General features: G+C 41.7%; 1 long non-coding RNA gene across 1 annotated transcript; it reads left to right on the top strand.

The window, feature by feature from the left end:
- Positions 1–18,936: 18,936 nt before the first annotated feature.
- Positions 18,937–21,928, top strand: LOC119286461. Its single transcript, XR_005140466.1, has 5 exons — positions 18,937–19,482; positions 19,899–19,977; positions 20,685–20,942; positions 21,029–21,109; positions 21,549–21,928. It is a non-coding gene; the product is annotated as an uncharacterized LOC119286461 (long non-coding RNA).
- The last annotated feature ends 4,119 nt before the right edge of the window (positions 21,929–26,047 follow it).

The raw sequence follows: 26,047 nt of genomic DNA, 5'->3' as shown, positions 1-26,047 counted from the left end.
CGCGCAACGCTCACTGTTCATCCAATCGATCGGCTTCAGTTAGCAGCAGTAGCGAAGGAATCGCTCGATCGGGTTCAGTTAACAGCCATCGATCGATCGCTCGGGTTTAGTAACGCGTAGCCTGCAGTGTAATCGCTCGAGTTCAGTTAGAGCCCAACGCCTCGCTCGGGTTTAGTTAGAGCCAACGCCTCTCACACACGCGCATACGTGTACGAGAGAAACGCGCATCGCTCGGCCCCCAACCTCCCACCGTAACCGGGAACTCCCCGAAATTTTCCTCGCCCTCGCTTCTACCACGGTTTTTTCTGTCATGGACGGCCCAAAGAATGTCATGCAGCTGCGTCTCCGGCCCGCCCAGTACGAAAAGCCCATTTTCTGTCATGATTTTTTGTCATAGAAGTAGGATCCCACCACATCTTTGATGATACCGGATTTTGTCACAATTATCATCATAGAAGTGTCATATGTATGACAGAGAAAAAATTCGTTCGACCCAAAATGTCACGGATGTGTCTTTTTTTGTAGTGCATGTTCACTAATGATGAGAGTACTCGCTACTTTTATATCCTTAAAATATTTCCGTTCTCATTAAAGGGTGATGCTAAGATATGGTTTATTCTCTTGATCCTGGTTGTGTGCGTAGTCCCCAGGATATGATTTATTACTTCTCTGCTAAATATTTCCCTGCAAGAAACAAGCTGCTTTAAGGGATATATATATATAATTTTGCGCAAATTGAAGAAGAGAGTCTCCTACAAGCTTGGGGGAGGCTTCTCCAATTACTTAATGCTTTGCCTGATCATCCTCTTAAGAAAAATGAAATACTTGATATCTTTTATAATGGACTAACCGATGCCTCCAGAGATAACCTGGATAGTTGTGTTGGTTCTGTTTTCAGGGAAAGAACACCGGATGAAGCTGAAATTTTATTGAATAATATGTTGACAAATGAAAATAATTGGACACCTCCGGAGCCAATTCCTGAGCCTATTCCTAAACCAACTCCGAAGAAGAGGGGTATTCTATTTCTCAGTCCTGAAGATATGCAAGAGGCAAAGAAATCTATGAAAGAAAAAGGTATTAAAGCTGAAGATGTTAAGAATTTACCTCCTATTGAAGAAATGCATGGTCTTAATTTACCGCATGTTGAAGAAACATATGATCTTAATCCTTTACCTATTGAAGAAACTCATGGTCTTGATAACCCGACACAGGTAGTAAAGGTAAATTCTCTCCATAGATATGATAAAGCTGAAATCCCATTTACTAAGTTTGCTAGCCCATGCTTAGATGAGTTTGATAAATTTATGGTTAAGCAAGAAGATTTTAATGCTTATTTTGGTAGACAATTGATATACAATTCAAATATGCTTGAACACTTGGGTGATTATATGGCTAATGTCAAAGGTGAACTTAAACTTATTAGTAAACATGCTTCTATGGTTACCACTCAAGTAGAACAAGTACTTAAAGCTCAGCATGATTTGCTCAATGAATTGAATAGTAAGAATAATGATAATGCTGTTAGAGTTATGACTAGAGGTGGTAGAATGACTCAGGAACCTTTGTATCCTGAAGGCCACCCTAAGAGAATTGAGCAAGATTCTCAGAGAAATAATATAGATGCACCTAGTCCTTCTAAAAGGAAGAAAAAGAAAAATGATAGGGCTTTGCATGCTTCTAGTGAACCTGTTATTGAGACACCTGAGAGTCCAAATGATATTTCTATTTTTGATGCTGAAACACAATCTGGTAATGAAACTGAAACTAGTAATAATGTTAATGATAATGTTCATGATGATGCTTAACCTAGTAATGATAATGATATAGAAATTGAACCTGCTGTTGATCTTGATAACCCACAATCAAAGAATCAACGTTATGATAAGAAAGACTTTGTTGCTAGGAAACATGGTAAAGAAAGAGATCCTTGGGTTCAGAAACCCATGCCTTTTCCTCCCAAACCATCCAAGAAAAAGGATGATGAGGATTTTGAGCGCTTTGCTAAAATGATTAGACCTATCTTTTTGCGTATGCGATTAACTGATATGCTCAAAATGAATCCTTCTGCTACGTATATGAAAGATATTGTTACAAATAAAAGAAAGATGCCGGAAGCTGAAATTTCCACCATGCTTGCTAATTATACTTTTAAGGGTGGAATACCAAAGAAACTTGGAGATCCAGGAGTACCCACTATACCATGCTCCATTAAAAGAAACTATGTTAAAACTGCTTTATGTGATCTTGGAGTCGGTGTTAGTGTTATGCCTCTCTCTTTATATCGCAGACTTGATTTGAATAAGTTAACACCTACTGAAATATCTTTGCAAATGGCTGATAAATCAACTGCTATACATGTCAGTATTTGTGAGGATGTGCCTATTGTAGTTGCAAACGTTACTATTTTAACGAAATTTGTTATTCTTGATATTCCCGAGGGCGATAGTATGTCTATTATTCTTGGAAGACCCTTTTTGAATACTGCAAGGGCTGTTATTGATTGCACTAAAGGAAATGTCACTTTTCATGTTAATGGCAATGAGCACACGGTACACTTTCCGAGGAAACAACCTCAAGTTCATAGTATCAACTCTATTGGAAAAATTCCATCAATTATATTTGGATATTTTGAATTTCCTCTTCCTACTGTCAAGAAGAAATATGATATTCTTATTAGTGGGGATGTGCATATCCCCATTGAGGTAACATAGTGTTATTCGAAATTTCTCCGGTTCCATGTTATTTGGAATGAGTTCGTTAACAAGACTTGATCAACCTTGTTAGTGGATTCCTTTTGATGAGCATGAGATGGATGAAACTAGAAGGCACAACCTTCTGTACCCTCCTTTTACTTTATGTTATTTATATTAAATAAAATAAAAATAAGTATTTTATGTCTGTTATCTGATTACCCGTGCAATATAAAAATACCCCGAAAATAAAAGTTCTCCAAATGCCCTGAAATTTAAATATGATTTTTTCTGGAATATTCGACAATATTTGGCATTGAGAACACATCAGGGGGGTCAACCACCTGCCCACGAGGGTGGAGGGCGTGCCCCCCTGCCTCGTGGGCCCATGGTGGCCCTCCTCCACTTATCCTTTCACCCACACACTCTTTCTTCCTCCCCCAAACACGAACAACCAGCTCAAACCCGAGTCCAAGCTCGTTTTGCTGCCATTTTCGATCTCCTTGCTCAAAGCACCTCTCACAAAACTGCTTGGGGAGATTGTTCCTTGGTATTTGACTCCTCCATTGGTCCAATTAGTTTTTGTTCTAGTGCTTTATTCATTGCAAATTTGTGCTGCCTAGGTGACCATGTTCTTGAGCTTGCATGTCAAATTTATATGGTTCCAAGTAGTTTTGATGCATGATATAGGCCCTAGGCACTTGTAGGAGTAGTTGCTATCAATATTATTGAGTTTGGTTTACTTTTATTTTGAAGTTACTAAAAAATTTCAGAATTTTTCAGAGGAAGAAAAATGCTTAGGAAAATGTTCCAAGGTGGTTCCTCAAGGAAGCAAGGACCCAGGCTTGCAATGCGTGATGCTGATGATGAGCCACCAAGAGACGCTCCAGTGCGTCCTTATGAATGGCCTTCTGAAAACTTTATGGATCGAGCGGGAATTAATGAAGAATTCAACGCATATTTACGTAACGCTGATCTTGTGAGCTTCGAGGAAGAGAAGTGCAACCAGTATCACAATCTCACTAGTACCTTTGTGAGGAGGTTTGAATTTTCATCTTCACGTAATTCTCCAACTGTCCTGTTTGATCTTTATGAAAATTCTTACACTATGGACTTAGAGAATTTTACCACCGCTTGCAAACTTCCACAATGGGGTAGTATAAGGGATCCTTGCAAATCTGAATTTAGAGATTTTCTTACTAGCATAACTGTGGGAGAATCTAGAGATATTACACAAGCTACCATGGGGAGCATTCACTTTCCTGCTATACATTATTTTGCTCTCTTCATAGGTAGATGCATTAATGGTAAAGATGAGGCATGTCATATGTGTGTCCCTAACCTCAGTATTCTTAGGAGTGCTGTGTTAGGAGATAAATCTTATAATTTGGGAGCCATTGTTGCATGTAGGTTGTATCTTAATAGATTTAATGGAGATTTCTTTGGAGGAATTTATGCAACCCGCATAGCTAATTTTCTTGGTGTATCCATACGCGTAGATGATATTGAATTACCACCAGTTTGTCGAGAGGAATGAATCACCTCTCCAGTATCGACTAATCTTTGACAGACATCGTGATGTCCATATTACTCTCCCTGCTCCTGCCTTCTTTGATCATCAGGCAAAAGGAAGATATGTTATTACCAGAGAGGAGGCAGATGATTACGAGATGAGAGCGGAGGCCGCTCGTCGCCACACTGTAGCTCAGGAGGCGATAGCCGCTGCATCTCAGTACGACCACAACTATTATTATGGATATCCGCCAGGCCAGCCGTGGCCATAGACCAACTTAGGCCAAAAGCCTAAGCTTGGGGGAGTACGTATTTCTCACCGACATTACATTTATGTTCACACACTCATTGCTAGATGTCGGTGCTCATACTTTTTCATTGTATCATCCATGCTAGTTTATTTTATTTTTATGCTTTATTTTTATGTGTTTAATAAACCTTAAGAAAAAAACTAAAAAAAATAGTTGTAGCTTTTAATTAGTTTACTTTCCATGCTTGTAGTAGTAATTAAAAAGAAAACCCAAAAAGATTTCATGTTCTTCTTTTACTTGTTGGGAGCTCTCCCGTGCAGATAATTTTATTTCTTTTCTTTTCTTTGGGAGTCGATAGGAGAAGACCATAATTAAATTGTTGAAGTGGCTCTTATATGCATTAATGTTGATCTGACAAAAGAGCCCATATTGCCTTGTCTTCTCCTGTTTATTGAATGCTTGCAGATTCCATCTTAGTCCAATGCACGTGCACTATTATTATTATTCACATTGTTTGGTCGTGCAAGTGAAAGGCAATTATGATGATATATGATGGACTGATTGAGATGAGAAAAGCTGGTATGAACTCGACCTCTTTTGTTTTCGTAAATATGATTAGCTCATCGTTCCTGATTCAGCCTATTATGAATAAACATGTTTGCAATGACAACTAGAGATAATAGTTTCTTGTGCCATACTTGATTAGCTATGAGTTATAATGGTTTACCTTGCGTGCCAACATGCTATTAAAATGGTTGTGATGTGGTATGATAGGGTAGTATCCTCCTCTGAATGATTTAAGTGACTTGACTTGGCGCATGTTCACGCATGTAGTTGAAACAAAATCAACATAGCCTTCATGATATTTATGTTCATTGTGGATTATATCCTACTCATGCTTGCATTCGGTGTTGATTAATTTTAATGCATGTTCATGATTGTTGTCGCTCTCTAGATGGTCGCTTCCCAGTCTTTTGCTAGCCTTCACCTGTACTAAGCGGGAATACTGCTTGTGCATCCAACTCCATAAACCCCAAAGTTATTCCATATGAGTCCACTATACCTACCTATATACGGTATCTACCTGTCGTTCCAAGTAAATTTGTATGTGCCAAACTCTAAACCTTCAAATAAATATCCTGTTTTGTATGCTCGAATAGATCATGTATCAACTAGGGTTGTCTGTATCTTCCATGTTAGGCGGGTTATTCTCAAGAGGAGTGGACTCCGCTCCTCACTCACGAGATAAATGGCTGGTCACCGGGATGCCCGGTCCCATGCTTTATGCAAACTAAATCAAAATAATTGCAAACAAAACTCCCCCTGGGACTCTTGTTAGTTGGAGGCACTCGTTGTTTCAAGCAAGCCATGGATTGATGCTTGTTGGTGGAAGAGGGAGTATAAACTTTACCATTCTGTTTGGGAATCGCCTATAATGTGTGTAGCATGGAAGATATTATCATCTCTTGGTTGTTATGTTGACAATGAAAGTATACCGATCAAAATATTATTCACCTCTATTTCAAAACCGAGCTCTGGCACCTCTACAAATCCCTGATTCCCTCTGCGAAGGGCCTATCTATTTACTTTTATGCTGAGTCATCATCCTCTTATTAAAAAGCACCAGTTGGAGAGCACCGTTGTCATTTGCATTCATTACTGTTAGTTTACATTGAGTACAACTTGACTGGATCTCTTTTACCATGAATTACAATGTCTAGTCAGTCCTTGATCTTTAAAGGTGCTCTGCATTTATGTTTTGCGGTCTCAGAAAGGGCTAGCGAGATACCATCTTGTTATATCATATTATGATTGTTTTGAGAAAGTGTTGTCATCCAAGATTTATTATTATTGCTCGCTAGTTGATTATGCTATTGATATGAGTAAACTTGAGACCTAAGCGTTATTGCGAATGTGGTTAGTTATAATCTTTGCTGAAAACTTGAATGTTGGCTTTACATATTTACAACAACAAGAGCAAACAGAGTTTGTAAAAGTTTTTCTTTATCACTTTCAGTTTATCAACTGAATTGCTTGAGGCCAAGCAATTGTTTAAGCTTGGAGGAGTTGATACGTCTCCGTCGTATCTACTTTTCCAAACACTTTTGCCCTTGTTTTGGACTCTAACTTGCATGATTTGAATGGAACTAACCCGGACTGACGCTATTTTCAGCAGAATTACCATGGTGTTATTTATGTGCAGAAACAAACGTTCTTGGAATGACCTGAAACTTCACGGGGCAACTTTTTTGGAAAATATAAAAAATACCTGCAAAATATGAAGGCCAGGGGGCCCACCACCTGTCCACGAGGGTGGGGGCACGCCTGCCCCGCTAGGGCGCGCCCCCTACCTCATGGGCCCCTTGGAGCTCCTCCGACTCCAACTCCAACTCTATATATTGTGTTTCGGGGAGAAAAAAATCAGAGAGAAGAATTCATCGTGTTTTACGATACGGAGCCACCGCCAAGCCCTAAAACCTCTCGGGAGGGCTGATCTGGAGTCCGTTCGGGGCTCCAGAGAGGGGAATCCGTCGCCATCGTCATCATCAACCATCCTCCATCACCAATTTCGTGATGTTCACCGTCGTGTGTGAGTAATTACATCGTAGGCTTGCTGGACGGTGATGGGTTGGATGGGATCTATCATGTAATCGAGTTAGTATTGTTAGGGTTTGATCCCTAGTATCCACTATGTTCTGAGATTGATGTTGCTATGACTTTGCTATGCTTAATGCTTGTCACTAGGGCCCGAGTGCCATGATTTCAGATCTGAACCTATTATGTTTTCATAAATATATGAGAGTTCTTGATCCTATCTTGCCAGTCTATAGTCACCTATTATGTGTTATGATTCGTTAACCCCGAAGTGAAAATAATCGGGATACTTACCGGTGATGACCGTAGTTTGAGGAGTTCATGTATTCACTATGTGTTAATGCTTTGTTCTGGTAATCTATTAAAAGGAGGCCTTAGTATCCCTTAGTTTTCGTAAGGACCCCGCTGCCACGGGAGGGTAGGACAAAAGATGCCATGCAAGTTATTTTCCATAAGCACGTATGACTATATTCGGAATACATGCCTACATTACATTGATGAACTGGAGCTAGTTCTGTGTCACCCTAGGTTATGACTGTTACATGATGAACCGCATCTGGCATAATTCTCCATCACCGATCCATTGCCTACGAGCTTTCCATATATTGTTCTTTGCTTATTTACTTTCCCGTTGCTATTGCTATCATCACTACAAAATACCAAAAACATTACTTTTACTACTGTTACCTTTTGCTACCGTTACCACTACTAACATATTACTTTGCTACTAAATACTTTGCTGCAGATACTAAGTTTCCAGGTGTGGTTGAATTGACAACTCAGCTGCTAATACATGAGAATATTCTTTGGCTCCCCTTGTGTCGAATCAATAAATTTGGTTGAATACTTTACCCTCGAAAACTGTTGCGATCCCCTATACTTGTGGGTTATCAACGCTAACCTCCCCGGCAATGGCGCCAGAAAAGAGCTTGATGTCTACTACATAACCTTCTTCTTGTAGACGTTGTTGGGCCTCCAAGTGCAGAGGTTTGTAGGACAGTAGCAAATTTCCTTCAAGTGGATGACCTAAGGTTTATCAATCCGTAGGAGGCATAGGATGAAGATGGTCTCTCTCATGCAACCCTGCAACCAAATAACAAAGAGTCTCTTGTGTCCCCAACACACCCAATACAATGGTAAATTGTATAGGTGCACTAGTTCGGCGAAGAGATGGTGATACAAGTGGTATATGGATGATAGATGAAGGTTTTTGTAATCTGAAAATATAAAAACAGCAAGGTAACTAATGATAAAAGTGAGCACAAACGGTATTGCAATGCGTTGAAACAAGACCTAGGGTTCATACTTTCACTAGTGCAAGTCCTCTCAACAATAATAACATAACTGGATCACATAACTATCCCTCAACATGCAACAAAGAGTCACTCCAAAGCCACTAATAGCGGAGAACAAACGAAGAGATTATGGTAGGGTACGAAACCACCTCAAAGATATTCTTTCCAATCAATCCGTTGGGATATTCCTATAAGTGTCACAAACAGCCCTAGAGTTCGTACTAGAATAACACATTAAGACACAAATCAACCAAAACCCTAATGTCACCTAGATACTCCAATGTCACATCAAGTATCTATGGGTATGATTATACGATATGCATCAACAATCTCAGATTCATCTATTCAAACCAACACAAAGAACCTCAAAGAGTGCCCCAAAGATTCTACCGGAGAGTCAAGACGAAAACGTGTGCCAACCCCTATGCATAGGTTCATGGGCGGAACCTGCAAGTTGATCACCAAAACATACATCAAGTGGACCAATAGAATACCCCATTGTCACCACGGGTATCCCACGCAAGACATACATCAAGTGTTCTCAAATCCTTAAAGACTCAATCCGATAAGATAACTTCAAAGGGAAAAACTCAATCCATTACAAGAGAGTAGAGGGGGAGAAACATCATAGGATCCAAATATAAAAGCAAAGCTCGCGATACATCAAGATCGTATCACCTCAAGAACACGAGAGAGAGAGAGAGAGAGAGAGAGAGAGAGAGATCAAACACATAGCTACTGGTACATACCCTCAGCCCCAAGGGAGAAATACTCCCTCCTCATCATGGAGAGCACCGGGATGATGAAGATGGCCACCGAAGAGGGATTCCCCCTCCGGCAGGGTGCCGAAATGGGTCTAGATTGGTTTTCGATGGCTACAAAGGCTTCTGGCGGTGGAACTCCCGATCTATTCTGCTCCCCGATAGTTTTAGGGTATATGGATATATATATATATATATATATATATATATATATATATATATATATATATATATATATATATGCGGAATAAATACATTAGGGGAGCCACGAGGGGCCCACGAGTGGAGGGCGTGCCCAGGGGGTGGGCGGGCGCGCCCCCTGCCTCATGGCTTCCTCGTTGATCCCCTAACGTGCACTCCAAGTCTCCTGTATTGCTTTCTTTCCAAAAATAACTTTTCCGAAGGTTTCATTCCGTTTGGACTCTGTTTGATATTCCTTTTCTGTGAAACACTGAAACAAGGGGAAAACAAAAACTGGCACTGGGCTCTGGGTTAATAGGTTAGTCCCAAAAATAATGTAGAAGTGTATAATAAAGCCCATAAACATCCAAAACAGATAATATAATAGCATGGAACCATCAAAAATTATAGATACGTTGGAGACGTATCATATGGGTCTTGTCCATCACATCATTCTCTAACGATGTGAGCCCGTTCATCAAATGACAACACATGTCTATGGCTAGGAAACTTGACCATCTTTTATTAATGAGCTAGTCAAGTAGGGGCATACTAGGGACACTCGGTTTGTCTATGTATTCACACATGTATCAAGTTTCCGGTTAAAACAATTCTAGCATGAATATTAAACATTTGTCATGATATAAGGAAATATAAATAACAACTTTATTATTGCCTCTAGGGCATATTATCTTCAAATACATAGACAAATAGAGTGTCCCTAGTATGCCTCGACTTGACTAGCTCATTAATCAAAGATGGTTGAGTTTCCTAACCATAAACATGTGTTGTCATTTGATGAACGGGATCACATCATTAGAGAATGATGTGATGGACAAGACCCATCCGTTAGCTTAGCATAATGATCATTTAGTTTTATTGCTATTGCTTTCTTCATGACTTATACATGTTCCTCTGACTATGAGATTATGCAACTCCCGAATACCGGAGGAACACCTTATGTGCTATCAAATGTCCCAACGTAACTGGGTGATTATAAAGATGCTCTGCAGGTGTCTCCGATGGTGTTTGTTGAGTTGGCATAGATCGAGATTAGGATTTTTCACTCTGTGTATCGGAGAGGTATCTTTGGGCCCTCTCGGTAATGCACATCACTATGCGCCTTGCAAGCAATGTGACTAATGAGTTAGTTACGGGATGATGCATTACGAAACAGGTAAAGAGACTTGCCGGTAACGATATTGAACTAGGTATGAAGATACTGACGATCGAATCTCGGGCAAGTGACATACAATGACAAAGGGAACAACGTATGTTGTTATGCGGTTTGACCCATAAAGATCTTCTTAGAATATGTAGGAACCAATATGAGCATCCAGGTTCCGCTATTTGTTATTGACCGGAGATGTGTCTCGGTCATGTCTACACAGTTCTTGAACCCGTAGGGTCCGCACGCTTAATGTTCGATGGCGATTTGCATTATGAGTTATGTGATTTGATGATCGAAGATTGTTCAGAGTCCCGTATGAGATCACGGAAATGACGAGGAGTCTCAAAATGGTCGAGAGGTAAAGATTCATATATTGGAAGGTTGCATTCGGACACCGGAATGGTTTCGAGAAGTTTCTGATAAGTTCTGGAGTACCGGGGTTATCGCCCCCCCCCCTTGGGAAGTTAATGGGCCAACATGAGCCTTAGTGGAAAAGAGAGAGGGTCGTCTGGGAGGTGGCGCGCGCCTCCCTTGCCAATCCGAATTGGACAAGGGGTAGGGGCGGCGCCCCCCTCCTTCCTTCTTTCCTCTTCCTCCTTCCCTCCTTCTCCTAGTTGAATAGGAAAGGGGGGCGAATCCTACTTGGACTGGACTCCACCCTATGGCGCCCCCCCCATTGGGCCAGCCTCCTCTTCCCCCTCCTTTATATACATGTGCGGGGGCACCCCAAAGACACACCAAGTCTTCTCTTAGCCGTGTGCGGTGCCCCCCTCCATAGTTACACACCTCGGTCATATCGTCGTAGTGCTTAGGTGAAGCCCTGCGCCGGTAACTTCATCATCACCATCAACACGTTTTCATGCTGAGGAAACTCTCCCTCGTCCTTAACTGGATCAAGAGCTCGAGGGACGTCATCGAGCTGACCGTGTGCTGAACGCGGAGGTTCCGTATGTTTGGTGCTAGGATCGGTTGAATCGCAAAGATGTTCGACTACATCAAACGCGTTACTAAACGCTTCTGCTTTTGGTCTACGATGGTACATGGACACACTCTCCCCTCTCGTTGCTAAGCATCTCCTAGATAGATCTTGCGTGATCGTAGGAATTTTTTTGAAATATTGTGTCCCCCAACAGTGGCATCCGAGCCAGGTCTATGCGTAGATGTTATATGCACGAGTAGAACACAAAGAGTTGTGGGCGATAATAGTCATACTGCTTACCACCAACGTCTTACTTTGATTCAGCGGTATTGTTGGATGAAGCGGCCCGGACCGACATTACATGACCACGTTCATGAGACTGGTTCTACCGACGTGCTTCGCACACAGGTGGCTGGCGGGTGTCTGTTTCTCCAACTTTAGTTGAATCGAGTTTGACTATGGTCGATCCTTGTTGAAGGTTAAAACAACACACTTGATGATAAATCGTTGTGGTTTTGATGCGTAGGTAAGAACGGTTCTTGCTAGAAGCCCGCAGCAGCCACGTAAAACTTGCAACAACAAAGTAGAGGACGTCTAACTTGTTTTTACAGGGCATGTTGTGATGCGATATGGTCAAGACGTGATGAGATATAAATTGTTGTATGAGATGATCATGTTTTGTTAAAGTTATCAGCAAATGGCAGAAGCCTTATGGTTGTCTCTTTATTGCATAAGATGCAAGCACTATATAATTGCTTTACTTTATCGCTATGCGATAGCACTAGTTGCAAAAGCAATAGTTGGCGAGATGGCCATGTGACGACACGTTGATAGAGATCAAGATGATGGAGATCATGGTGTCATGCCGGTAACGATGGAGATCATGATGGTACTTTGGAGATGGAGATCAAATGCACAAGATGATGATGGCCATATCATGTCACATATTTTGATTGCATGTGATGTTTATCCTTTATGCATCTTATTTTGCTTAGTACGGCGGTAGCATTATTAGATGATCCGTCACTAAATTTCAAGGTATAAGTGTTCTCCCTAAGTATGCACCGTTGCGAGAGTTTGTCGTGTCGAGACACCACGTGATGATCGGGTCTGATAAGCTCTACGTGCACATACCACGGGTGCAAGACAGTTTTACGCGCGCGGAATACTCGGGTTAAACTTGATGAGCCTAGCATATGCAGATATGGCCTCGGGACACTGAGGCCGAAAGGTCGAACGTGAATCATATAGTAGATATGATCAACATAGAGATGTTCACCATTGAAGACTACTCCATCTCACGTGATGATCGGACATGGTTTAGTTGATATGGATCACGTGATCATTTAGATGACTCGAGGGATGTCTATCTAAGTGGGAGTTCTTAAGTAATATGATTAATTGAACTTTAATTTATCATGAATTTAGTCCTGATAGTATTTGCAAATTATGTTGTATATCAATAGTTCACGTTATATCTCCCCATTTATTTTTGATATGTTCCTAGAGAAAAATAAGTTGAAGGATGATAGTAGCAATGATGCGGACTGGATCCGTGATCCGAGGATTATCCTCATTGCTGCACAGAAGAATTATGTTCTTGATGCACCGCTAGGTGACGGACCTATTGCAGGAGCAGATGCAGACGTTATGAATGTTTGGCAAGCTCGGTATGATGACTACTTGATGGTTTAGTGCGCCATGCTTTACGGCTTAGAACCGGGACTTCAAAAACATTTTGAATGCCAAGGAGCATATCTCTACTCTTATAAAAGACCGAGTTGGTGATGATGGTGTGCCTGCCATCTTGTAATATAGACCGTCCGATCTATATCTGACGGATAGAAAGCAAACTTTGACAATTTTACAAAAGATACCCGCACCTCTCTCCACATGTACAGATAAGGCCTTGCCTCGTCCATCCTTATCTCCCACAACCTCATTGTTGAGTAATTCAAAAAGGAAGTCTGTGGAATAATCTAGCATGGTGGCCGCTGCCGCTTACCGGCGCCGTCCATCCCCATGCCTCCGTCCAGTCCGACCACCAGTCACCACCACGCCCCACTCCTCCTCACCTTATCTCTCATCTTTATCGAGATATCATTTTTCGATGAAATTCTCGAGATACCATTTTTCTGATAAAATTCTCGAGATATCATTAGTTTTTACACATGGGATTACTCCTGCATGGGTCAATCACAACAGGTATTTTGTAAAGAAATGCATCTTGATGTTCCGTGCAATGCACGGGCATCTTGCTAGTAAGATGTTCCAAGAGCTGAAATTGGTATTTCACACCTCTGACAAATACTTTGCCTACAAGATGGAGGAGAATAGCTCAACCAGTAAGCATGTGCTCAGAATGTCTGAGTACTACAATCGCTTGAATCAAGTGGGAGTTAATCTTCCAGATAAGATAGTGATTGATAGAGTTCTCTGGTCACTATCACCAACTACTGGAACTTCGTGATGAACTATAATATGCAAGGGATGACGAAAACGATTCCCGAGCTCTTCATGATGCTAAAATCAGTGAAGGTAGATATCAAGAAAGAGCATCAAGTGTTGATGGTTAACAAGACCACTAGTTTCAAGAAAAAGGGTAAGGGAAAGAAAGGGAACTTCAAGAAGAATGGCGAGCAAGTTGCCACTGCCGTGAAGAAGCCTAAAGCTAGACCCAAGCCTGAAACTAAGTGCTTCTACTGCAAAGGAAATGGTCACTGGAAGCGGAACTGCCCCAAATACTTGGCGGATAAGAATGATGGCAAAGTGAACAAAGGCATATTTGATATGCATGTTATTGAGTGTAATTTACTAGTGTTCATAGTAGCCCCTGGGTATTTGATACCGGTTTAGTTGCAATGATTTGTAACTCGAAAGGAGGAGTTGCAAAATGAACAGATGCTAGTTAAGGGCGAGGTGACGATGTGCGTTGGAAGTGATTCCATGGTTGATAAGATCACCATCGCACACTCCTTTTACCTTCAGGATTAGTGTTGAACCTAAAATAAATGTTATTCGGTGTTTGCGTTGAGAATGAATATGATTGGATCATGTTTATTGCAATATGGTTATTCATTTAAGTCAAAGAATAATTGTTGTTATGTTTACATGAATAAAACCTTCTATGGTCATACACTTAATATAAATTGTTTATTGAATCTCGATCATAGTGATACACATATTCATAATATTGAAGCCAAAAGATGCAAAGTTAATAATGATAGTGCAACTTATTTGTGGCACTGCCGTTTAGGTCATATTGGTGTAAAGCGCATGAAGAAACTCCATGCTGATGGGCTTTTGGAATCACTTGATTATGAATCACTTGATACTTGCGAACCATGCCTCATGGGCAAGATGACTAAGACTCCGTTCTCCGAAACAATGGAGCGAGTCACTGACTTATTGGAAATAATACATACCGATGTATGTGGTCCGATGAGTGTTGAGGCTCATGGCGGGTATCATTATTTTCTGACCTTCACAGAAGATTTGAGCAAGATATGAGTATATCTACTTAATGAAACATGCGTCTGAAACATTTGAAAAGTTCAAAGAATTTCAGAGTAAAGTGGAAAATCATCGTAACTAGTAGAATGCCCGTGCGTTGCAACGGGCTTTTAAAGCGCTCTTAATAAGTTCCCTTTTTCTTCCCTTAACTAAAATGTTTCTCACAGTGATATGTGAACTCATAAATTTACAACCAAACCAACATATCAAGAGGTAAAAACATATTTATCGAAGAGCATATGTACATCAGATTCGACATTAAGGTTCTGATGTCCGGTAGATTGAGAACAAAAAAAATGGTGACTTACCAGCAAATCTCATTTATATTTCAGAACATGGTTGTCCTACAATTGTGTGCCTACAAGATCTTTCTCCCCCTTCCTCCCTCCCTCCCTCGATCTATCGCCCCTCTCTCCCCTCTCTCTCACTCACTCTCTCTTGATCTCTCTTAATCTCGAATGTGTTGCCTTCTGAAGAGGGCTCTAGCGGTCTAGTAGCCGTCTCGTGAGCTGGTCGTCATTCTTGTTGTTGGGGTCGACAGCGAATGAATGAGACATGGGTATGTGAGGCATCACAAAAATGCAATTTCAAAATTTTATTTGGAAAACTTTTCTAGCTCAAACTGCTTATTCAAGTTTGAAAATCAAATCACATGTATAGAAAACATTTTTTTCACAAACAATATCGGTGCAAGGAGACATGTATTAGGGCATATGTTGTAGAGAAATATCGACTTTTTATACATGGGAGGAACCAACAAAGAAATAAAAATTTGAGAAAATGTTGGGCACAACTGTATTCTCGCATGTGGACCTACAATAGATGTTAGTAAATAGATACTCCCTCCATCATCCCAAAATAAGTATCTCAACTTTATAGTTGTAGACGGGTATTTTAACTGCTTCATTTCTTGAGACACTTATTTTGGGACGGAGGGAGTACTTCAGGAGTCACAACGAAAGTCTTAAAAGTGTTATTACCCATCCAAAGAAAGATATTTATGTTGCATAAACACCAGAAACCAAAATTCAGCCCAATAAAGTGTACTGATCTTAGTTATTAGCATTACTCACTTGATAGGAGCCGTAATAATCTGCTCATATGTTGCTCCCTTAAATCTAAGGGTGAAATAAACAATAGAAAAATCGACAGTGGGAACATGGAAGGCCATTCCAATCAATTTTCTAACGAGTTCTAAAAGCACCTTACCAATAGCATGCAAGAAATGAAGCAGTTAAAATACTTGTCTACAACCATAAATGACGTAGTTTGCATACCACGAGAAAGTATGTTCAGTCCTAGCTTGTCTTACGAGTAATATACTCCCTCCGGTCCTTTTTAGTCTACATATAAGTTTTGTCTGAAGTCAAAGTATCTCTATTTTGACCAAACTTATAGAAAAAAGTATCAACATGCACAATGACAAATCAATATTATTAGATTCACTATGAAATGTAGCTTCGTAATTCATATATTTGATATTATAGATGTTCATATTTTTCAATATAAATTTGGTCAAACATTGCAAAATTTAACTTGACATAAATCTAATACGCGGAGTAAAAATGCCGGAGGGAGTATGTAAAACAATTTTTTCAAGGCTGACAATATTGTGTTGTGTCCATAACATTGAAGATATACTATGAACATGTCACCTTCTAACATGCCTGCAACTCCTTAATTTACTTCTCGGAGGATGATTCAACAATATTCAAGTGTACAGTAGAAGCTCCATCTTTTCCTTTCCCCACACCCGTGCAAGAATGCCGCAAGTTCCATGTCCACCTCCCTCTCCAGCAAGACTTGACCGACTGCCTCTCCCCTCCGGCTTCCTGCACCTCAAGACCACATAAAAAAAATCAGAAACCACATAAACCGGTCCACAAAGCACTGAACAAAATTAGAACATACTTGAAGTCGCATACGCCATGTTTTCCATCGATGGCGCCTACATCCCATGGAGCATCAATCATAGGCTAAAACGCTCAGAACTTCCAATGATGACATGATAAATATCAAGCATGTGATAACAATGCAGTCTGATGTACAAGAACTCTGATGAAAGCATCACTAAATCTAGCAATACTTGGTTATGTAGTTTCATGCATGAACAATTGAACATTCATACACGCTCAAATAAAGAGAGCATGTTATATATTCAAATTTCGAGCTTGGCACGGAAACTGAACATAGTCTAAAAATTCAAGCATTGGTGTTTTTGATGATCCTGCTAGTACAACTTTTATAGTTAGGATAGTCGCCTTGCTATTTCCATTTGAAAGAAAAAAAACACCAACAATTGGGACGGGTATGGCGATGCGACCCCTCACCCGCGTTCTGCAAAACCTTGTTAGTTGCTAGCATCCATAGCTCAAGCTCACCCCTTCGACTGGCAGCGTGCGAGAGAGCGCACCGGCCGGCCGCTGCTGACTGGCGGGAGCAGGTGAGGAATGCAGCGACACACACACACACACATCATCATCATCATCATCATCATCATCATCATCATCATCATCATCATCATCATCAAGCAAGCAGCCAAGCACACATAATTATAGAACTAAAACTACGGTTTTCATAGTTGAGAAACAGGGTGGACATTGTTGGAGCTGATCCCCAACTCCTTCCTCTCAGCTTCTCACAAGTTCGCACAGGAACAATGGAACACAGAAGTTTTTTGGCGTCGTGCTGCTTCACACAACCACGACCTTTTCTCTCTGTATTTCTCTTTCTCAAAGCAAACATACGTACAACTCTTAAATAAAACACACACGCACGCACACAATCGAGGCAAAGCCGCCCTGATTTTTGTGGCACTAACCCATGCACCAACGCACCACTAACCAACTATCCCATGCGGCTAATCTTCTTCCTGGACCTGGCATGCAATACTAACAAACTCACCCGTCTACAGTGGCGGAGGCATCGCTGGATGCACCAACGCACCACTAACCAACTATCCCATGCGGCTAATCTTCTTTCTGGACCTGGCATGCAATACTAACAAACTCACCCGTTTTGGCGGAGGCACCGCCCAGCGAGGCAGCGACCCTTGCCCGGGCTCGCTAGTCCTGGACAGCAGCGATCGATCCAAATTATAAAGCGGAAAACATGTCCAGTAGCTTGGTTCACCCAGGCAAAAGGAGATGGGCCTTCTACTCTCACAGGGTCACGGCCCAACACAACAGTCTACAGTCCAGGCTAATACGTCCAATCCATCGGTCGAACTCCCTGTCTCTTCGATTTCTCAACAGACGGCGACGCATGGACCGGCGGCTAGAGTCCTAGACGGCTAGACGCACGGCCGGCGGCGAGCGGACGCGAGGCGCCCAAGCAGTCTACTTAGCTGATCGTCCCTCAACCCCCTCCTTCTCATTTGGCTTCGACTTCGTTCAGTAAGAAGCTAAGAATCCTTCAACAGAATTAGGGTTAGCCGCCCGGCTAGGGATCCCTCATCTCTGAATAATTCGTGGCTAGGGAATGAACTGTTCATTTGTTCTTGCAGAATTAATTGGAAGGAGAGCTTCTTGCGCCAGCTCCCCATTACTGAACATCTTGAAATAGAACTGTAGAAGGGAAGAGAAAATAGATTACAGATTACCCTCTATTTATTTTCAGGTCAGGACCACCAAAAGTTTTGATCCTCGTATGATATTTCTCATCATCTCATGTATACGTATTTAGTTTCAAGTCAATTAGTCTGTACTAGAAGTGTAGAACTAACTAACTAGCAATTGTTTCGCTAAGAAGTATAATCGTCTTCAGATTCAATGTTGGCTGCTGGAAATTAGAAAACAGAATCGTGACTAAGCCTGTGAGCCAACATATATTTCCGTCGGCCCCACATAGACTCCCAGGAATATATCATTTTACTGTGGGCCGGACTCTGGCTGACAGGTTTTTTCTCTATATTCCTGTAGGTTTTGGCCAGGCGCACAGGAAAAGTATATCCCTGTGCGTCGCGGCCCACAGGAATCGCGTTCGGCCCTTCGCGCCACCGGATTTTCATTGCGCGCCCATTTTTTCATGGAGGCCCACCCTTTTTATCTATTTCCTGTGTGTTTGGGCTCACAGAGTTAGGCCCAATACAAAAGGAGAGGGCAAACACGTACAGCCTCCATCCCCAATTCAGTCGTAGTCTCCAGAATCCTCTCGATCCCCAATCCATTGCGCTTCACCGCCGCCGCCACCATCGTCCGGTCCACAGCCGGAGCCGCCGCCACGCCATCCTCCGGTCCGCCGCCGCCGCCGCCACGCCATCCTCTGGTCCACCGCCGCCGCCGCCACACCATCCTCCGGTCCACCGCCACCGCCACACCATCCGCAGGTCCACCGCCATGGCAGCAGCTACACCATCCTCCCATCTACCGTCGCGGCTGCCTCCCCTCCTTGCGGAAGGTCGTCCTTCCGCCTACATCTTCCTCACCACCTGCGTAGTGCCGGTCTCTGCCTCGCTACCCGCCGGAGCACCAGCATCTGCCCCCCACCAAGCTCCCGTACGTGTCGCCCCATTCAGATTTACACGTCTTCACCTCCGGCTGCCTGTACTCCTCTACTCGCTGCCTCACAAGTCCCCATTCTCCATATCTCTGGTAATATATTACCTTCTTTTCCTAGATCTACGATTTGTTTGCTCTATTTCTTGTGTAGAGTACAAGCTTCGTGGGAACTAATTTAGGCACATCTGATTAGTATACGGTTGATTTGGATAAGTTCAAACACCAATTTTTATGGGTTCCAACGCAAAACTAGCTGTAGATGACCATGTACAGTTCTTTGGTGTGCAAGTTGATTTGGACAGATTAGTTTTGCTAGTTCTTAGACGTAAGTTGGAGCTTCTGTAGCAACATCAGTGAACGGCTAGCATGTAGCTTATGTACATGACCATCTAACTGTTCATTTTTTCTAGGTTGTAGCTTCTGTGACATCTACCTGCTATTTATTTATTTATGTAAAGTGAATTTAAGATCTATAAATCCTAGAATAATCTTATCTCTTCATATTCCAGAAACATCAGTGGACAGCTAGGGGAGTTGGCTGGCCACCCTTTTCGACGCCGTAATTTCCCAGCTTGAACAAGTATATTGGTAAGTTATAGCTTTGAGCTCTTAAATTTATGTCTGAAACAATTGTCTTTTTGTGAATTGTTATTTGTGCTGCTGCCCTTTAGTATGCTATTATTTTTCTGAAATAGCCCCATTTCTGTGAGTTTTATTTCACTATGAGTTCTTGGTTAAATAATGGAGAACCGTGATTGGATGTATAGTGGATGGGTGTTTGGTCAAGTCCCTTCTAATACATGGCTTGAAGAAACTGCACGATTTATAGACCGGGCCTTCTCTTCCGTAGCTGAAGGTGGTAAAATTAAGTGTCCATGCGCCAAATGTCGGAATTATTTTCCGCAAGAAAGGCACATTGTAGAGAAACACTTGTATAAACATGGGTATAAGCCAAATTACAAAACCTGGACAGAACATGGTGAGAGTTTTGTAGCTGCTACTGATGGGTCTGTCCCTTTAGTACATCAAGAGGGCTGTAATGAAACTGATCCAATGGACAATATGTTGGTTGACTTAGGTGGTAGCCATCCTCCACCGGTTACTGAGGAGCCAACCTCCTCTGCCAAGGCTTTTTATAGGATGGTCAGTAGTGCCGATGAATTGGTACATGAGAACACAAAACACTCACGTCTTTCTGCTGTAGCTCGTTTGTTGGCTGTGAAATCACGATACAACATGTCCATTGCACATTTTGATGATACCTTAAAAATAATCCATGAACTTCTGCAAATCAGGTGGGAAGAGAGTTGGACGGTGAACTGCTGTATGAAGCATCAGGTGGCATTCCTCATGGTCGTGTGTCAATAGGCGATGGGGTTGTTAAGAAAGAAGATATTAAATCAGCAGCTAGGAAAAGGAATGCCAGTGCACCAATTTCGCTCACACTTCGAGAGAAGGAACAACTCAGGCGTGCTAATGACGAAAATGCAGAACTCAGGCGTGCTAAGGAGATGCTACAGCAGAAAGTAGATATGCATGGGCAGCTCATAACTGTATGTACAAATTAACGCCCAAATTCTAAACCAATGGATCTCAACTTCTCAATTATCAACTCGAGTAACATTTCTTCCTTTTGCAGGCACTTTTCAAGGAGATAGGAAAAGAGTTGCCAGCGCATATACTACATATACTAAGCCATGGAGCTGTTTCGCAACCAGAAGTAAGTGTATGAGAAACTTGAAGTTATCTATATCATATGGATGAATGTGTGATGTCCACTACTCAACTTGAATTTGTGCATTCCTTCTAACCTGTCTACGCTGATGTAGCTGCAATATCAACACTATGTTGCATATGAGATTTTTTTTCATGTTTTATATCTAGATATGTGGTTGTTTGCATCTGTGAGCTTGTCTACTCTCATAAGATTCTTTAGCTGTTATGCCCAATTTTTTTTCATGTTTTATATCAAGATATTTGGAACTTCAAAGTAGCCTGGACATGTAAATGAAAAGAAAATCCATTCTTGGTGCCAAGCATTAATCAATAAATGGAAATTATTTTGTTCTGTTGTCTCCACTTATTATCCAACAAAGTATTGTGTTTTTATTGTTCTAAATCAGATTAAATAACAATTTGGTTACTTGGGCTCGATTCAGGGGACAAATAACTCGTCTCAATCCGGCTCGCAAGCGGTTGATGGCAACAATGATGTCATGGAGTCGAGCGAGGAGAACGACACCACTGGGAATGTCGGTGATCAGATCGTTGACGCAGCAGCCAACCATGGCGGAAACTGATTGCTCAAACAATATGATAACATCAGACTATAGGTGGTCTTCATACGCTCTTTTGTGGACTTGTGTATCCAGTATGGTTTAGGAATGAGAACTAACATCTGGTGGTAGTTGCAAGCCGGCGTATTTTGCTAGTATTGTTGTAGTTGGAAGGTCCTTTTGTGGATGGTACCATTGTAGCCTTGTAGTGTACTTTGTTGATCTATATGTATGGAACTGATGATGATATATGAAGTCTGATGTTGTCATATAAATCTATTCTCACATGGTCTCTGTGAAATAATGTAACAGCTGTAGCATATGGGTTAAGCACATTGCTTTTCCGGTAGGAATATGAAAAAAAAACATCATGACGCAACAGTGACGGCCAACGGCTGACAGGAATGCACGAACATTGCAGCTTCCTAGCACAAATTCCTGTCGGCTGAACCTACAGGTATAAGTTGATAGGAATGCCTCTTAGTACAAATTCCTGTCGGCTGAACCTACAGGTATAAGTATTTCCTGGCGGCCTTTCCTGACAGGTGGTTGACAGGAATATGTATTTTCCGGGAGGCATAAATCTGACGGAGCATTTCTTTCGTGTGAGCCAACCATCAGGAATAACCGACAGCAATAATATTCTTGTGGGCCGACCGGCAGGCATATTGTTTCATTCCTGGCAGGTTATGGCTGTCGGTTGTTCCTGTCGGTTGGCCGACAGGAATTATATTCCTGACGGCCAGATTTTTTCCCTGACGGATGTTGGCCCACACGCTTAGTCGCGTTTCTGGTAGTGTTTTCTTTTGTGCAAGTGGTTTTGTACTATGAACTTGACACTTGTTGTATCTCATTTTCTTATTTACTTGTTTAACAACTAACTTCAAATTTTATCATTAAATTCAGAGATGAGGAGGTTTTTGATTAATAGAGAAAGCACTGAAAATGTGAATGGTGTGCAACTAGAAATAGAAGTGGAGGCACAACCACCTCCTAACATTGCCAATGAATTTAATCCAAGATATTGAGCGTGATCCAGGAAAGAGGAAACAAATTTGTGAGTATGGATGGATCACCGCTTTAACGAAGGAGCTAATGTTGTGCTTGATTGCTTCTCATATCTTGACCCCAACCATTATTTCTCCAAGTTTAATGTTGATAAGCTTGCGCGTATTGCTAAAATTTATCATGATGATTTTTCCAATGATGACCGTGGAACAATAAGAGAGTAACTTCTGACTTATATAAGTAAAGTGAAAAGACATCCTTCTTTTTCTACTTGTGATGATGTTCAAAGTTTGGTCGTGAAGATGGTTGAAACTGAAAAACATTTGGTATTTCCATTGGTATACAAACTTATTGAGTTGGCTTTGATATTCCCAGTGTCAACGGCATCTGCTGAGAGAGACTTTTCAGCAATGAAAATTATCAACACTAACTCTGTAGCAAAATTAATTATGAATGGTTCAATGACTTGATGATATGCTACATCGAGCGGGAGATATTGAAGTCAGTTGATGATAAGGACATTATTCAAACATTTGCCGCAATGAGGTCTCGGAAAGGGCATTATTCTTTAGTGCACTATCGGTATGTTTCATCTAACCATCTCTATTCTTGTTGCATATGTATCTTTCGTTGTCATGTCTCAACATTATTGGGTTTATTAAGCGGATATTGATATATTAGCTCATTTTACAATTAAATTCTATGCGACTATTATGGTTATGTTTTCACTTGATTATTAATGTGGATTTGTGATTCCGAAGCCTTGTGGTATATTATATGTAGTGTATTCGAGTACGCAATTTTTGATTGCTAGATTATACACTTAGGCTTAAATTGCCCGGGCTCCACAAACGTTCTGGCTCCGCCACTGGCCGTCTACTCCTCAGGGTCTTGGCTTCAGCTTGCCATTTCACACGACGGCGTGCCGATTCACACGACACCAGGCATCTCACCATCTACATCGCTTCACACGATCTGGCATCTCACCTTGCACACTTGCTGCTCCAAGACTCCTACCCACGACACACCTGATGAACTACATGCAGTACAAAAGCAAAAAACACATGCAGATATGAAATCAAGATTAAACCAAACAGACGTAATGAGATGCGGCAGGATGGATGGATTGTGTTGCCTTTTGAATGTAGTCGAGACATCACATCATGTTGAAGAAGCTGTCCTTGCTGCCGCCCACCCATGCCACCACTTCGCCTACCGCTTTGTCCATGGTGACAATCCGGCCACCACCAGCGACCAGCCTCACTATAGCGACCGGATCCTCTGTCATCCCTAGGATTTCCGATACGCAGCTACATCCACGTGCTAGTCCTGCCCGCCGTGAGGACGAGGATGAGATCGTCGGTAGAGAGGATCACAATCTGGATGAGACCAAAGGAAAGATTGTAGAGTGTTTTGTGATTGAGAATTTGTGGGCCTAGGTCCCTAGCTAGGCAAGGAAAGTTAAGATTTTTGGAAGGAAAGATTAGGACGGGGATGGGGAGGATCTTCGGTGGTGGGGGTATGGAACGAAATCAAGGACGTGGGGTGGGCCTGGGGATTTCGTTCGATCGATAGGTTAAGAAACAAAATGACGGTTTACTCGTAGCGAGACGATCGAGGGGCCTCCCTCCCTCTTTCGAGCGAGTCGTGGACGATTTTAGGAAGGTGATCGAAAATTATAATGCAATTTTTTAATCTGTAATTTGGTATTAAAATATTATGAATATAAAAACCAAATGGGAAACCAATTCGGTTTTTGATGGGAAGGTGATCTCACGTAAGAAGGTAAGAAAATTGGCACCTACCAAAGAAAGAAGCGCGAGAATTATTACCTGATATAAACCAGGCGGAGTATTAAAGGCAATTACTTTGGTTTTAGTGGCAGGGTGAAAAAACCTATGTATAGGAGAGATGGTGGGAGGGAGGACGAAAAAAACAAACGAAAATAAACCGTGGATACTATTCACCAACTCAGACATTAGGAGTAGAGATAAGAAAATAGAGTTTCTACAATGTGATCGTGGAGGCAAATATTTGAGTTACGAGTTTGGTCTTCATTTGAAACAATGTGGAAAGGTTTCGCAACTCACGCCACCTGGAAGACCACAGCGTAAAGGTGTGTCCGAACGTCATAACCGTACTTTGGCCCTGTTTGGTTCAGCTTTCATCAACGGATTCCGCTGTTGCGCAGTAGAATCTAAACCAAAGGGAAAACCCAGCAGAATCCGATTCCAGAAATCCACTGTCAAAATCCGAATCAAAAGCGGAAGCAGCCCAGGATATGCTTTCGAAAATCTGATTCCGCTGCGGGTCAAAATCTGAAAAAGTTGTGTCAGTTGTTTTACCAAATGACCTACATCTTTTTCACATCAGATTTTTCACAGCTCTTTTTCCACAGTAGATTTTTCACAGCTTCTTTTAGAAATCCACAGCCGAACCAAACAGGGCATTTATTAGATATGGTGCGATATATGATGTCTCTTACCGATTTACCACTATAATTTTGGGGTTATGCATTAGAGACAGCTGCATTCATGTTTAATAGGGCACCATCTAAATCCGTTGAGACGACATTGTATGAACTGTGGTTGGGCAAGAAACCTAATCTGTCGTTTCTTAAAGTTTGGGGCTGCGATGCTTATGTGAAAAACCTTCAGCCTGATAAGCTCAAACCCAAATCGGAGAAATGCATATTCATAGGATACCCAAAAGAAACTGTTGGGTACATCTTCTATCACAGATCCGAAGGCAAGATATTTGTTGCTAAGAATGGATCCTTTCTAGAGAAGGAGTTTCTCTCGAAATAAGTGAGTGGGAGGAAAGTAGAACTTGATGAGGTAATTGTACCTTCTCCCGAATTAGAAAGTAGTTCATCGCAAAAATTAGTTTCAGTGATGCCTACACCAATGAGTGAGGAAGTTAATGATGATGATCATGATACTTCAGATCAAGTTACTACCGAACCGCGTAGGTCAACCAGAGTACGTTCCGCACCAGAGTGGTACGATAACCCTGTTCTGGAAGTCATGTTACTAGACCGTGATGGACCTACGAACTATGTGGAAGCGATGATGAGCCCAGATTCTGATAAATGGCTTGAGGCCATGAAATCTGAGATATGATCCATATATCAGAATAAAGTGTGGACTTTGGTGGACTCGCCTGATGCTCGGCAAGCCATTGAGAAAAAATGGATCTTCAAGAGGAAGACGGACGCTGATAGTAGTGTTACTATCTACAAAGCTCGATTTGTCGAAAAAGTTTTTGACAAGTTCAAGGTGTTGACTACGATGAGATTTTCTCACTCGTATCGATGCTTAAAGCCTGTCCGAATCATGTTAGCAATTGCCACATTTTATGAAATCTGGCAAATG

Source organism: Triticum dicoccoides, chromosome 4A, assembly GCF_002162155.2.
Source record: "Triticum dicoccoides isolate Atlit2015 ecotype Zavitan chromosome 4A, WEW_v2.0, whole genome shotgun sequence".
Taxonomy (NCBI): Eukaryota; Viridiplantae; Streptophyta; class Magnoliopsida; order Poales; family Poaceae; genus Triticum; species Triticum dicoccoides.
The sequence above is the reverse complement of the archived record's forward strand: the minus strand, read 5'-3'. Positions and strand labels throughout refer to the sequence as shown.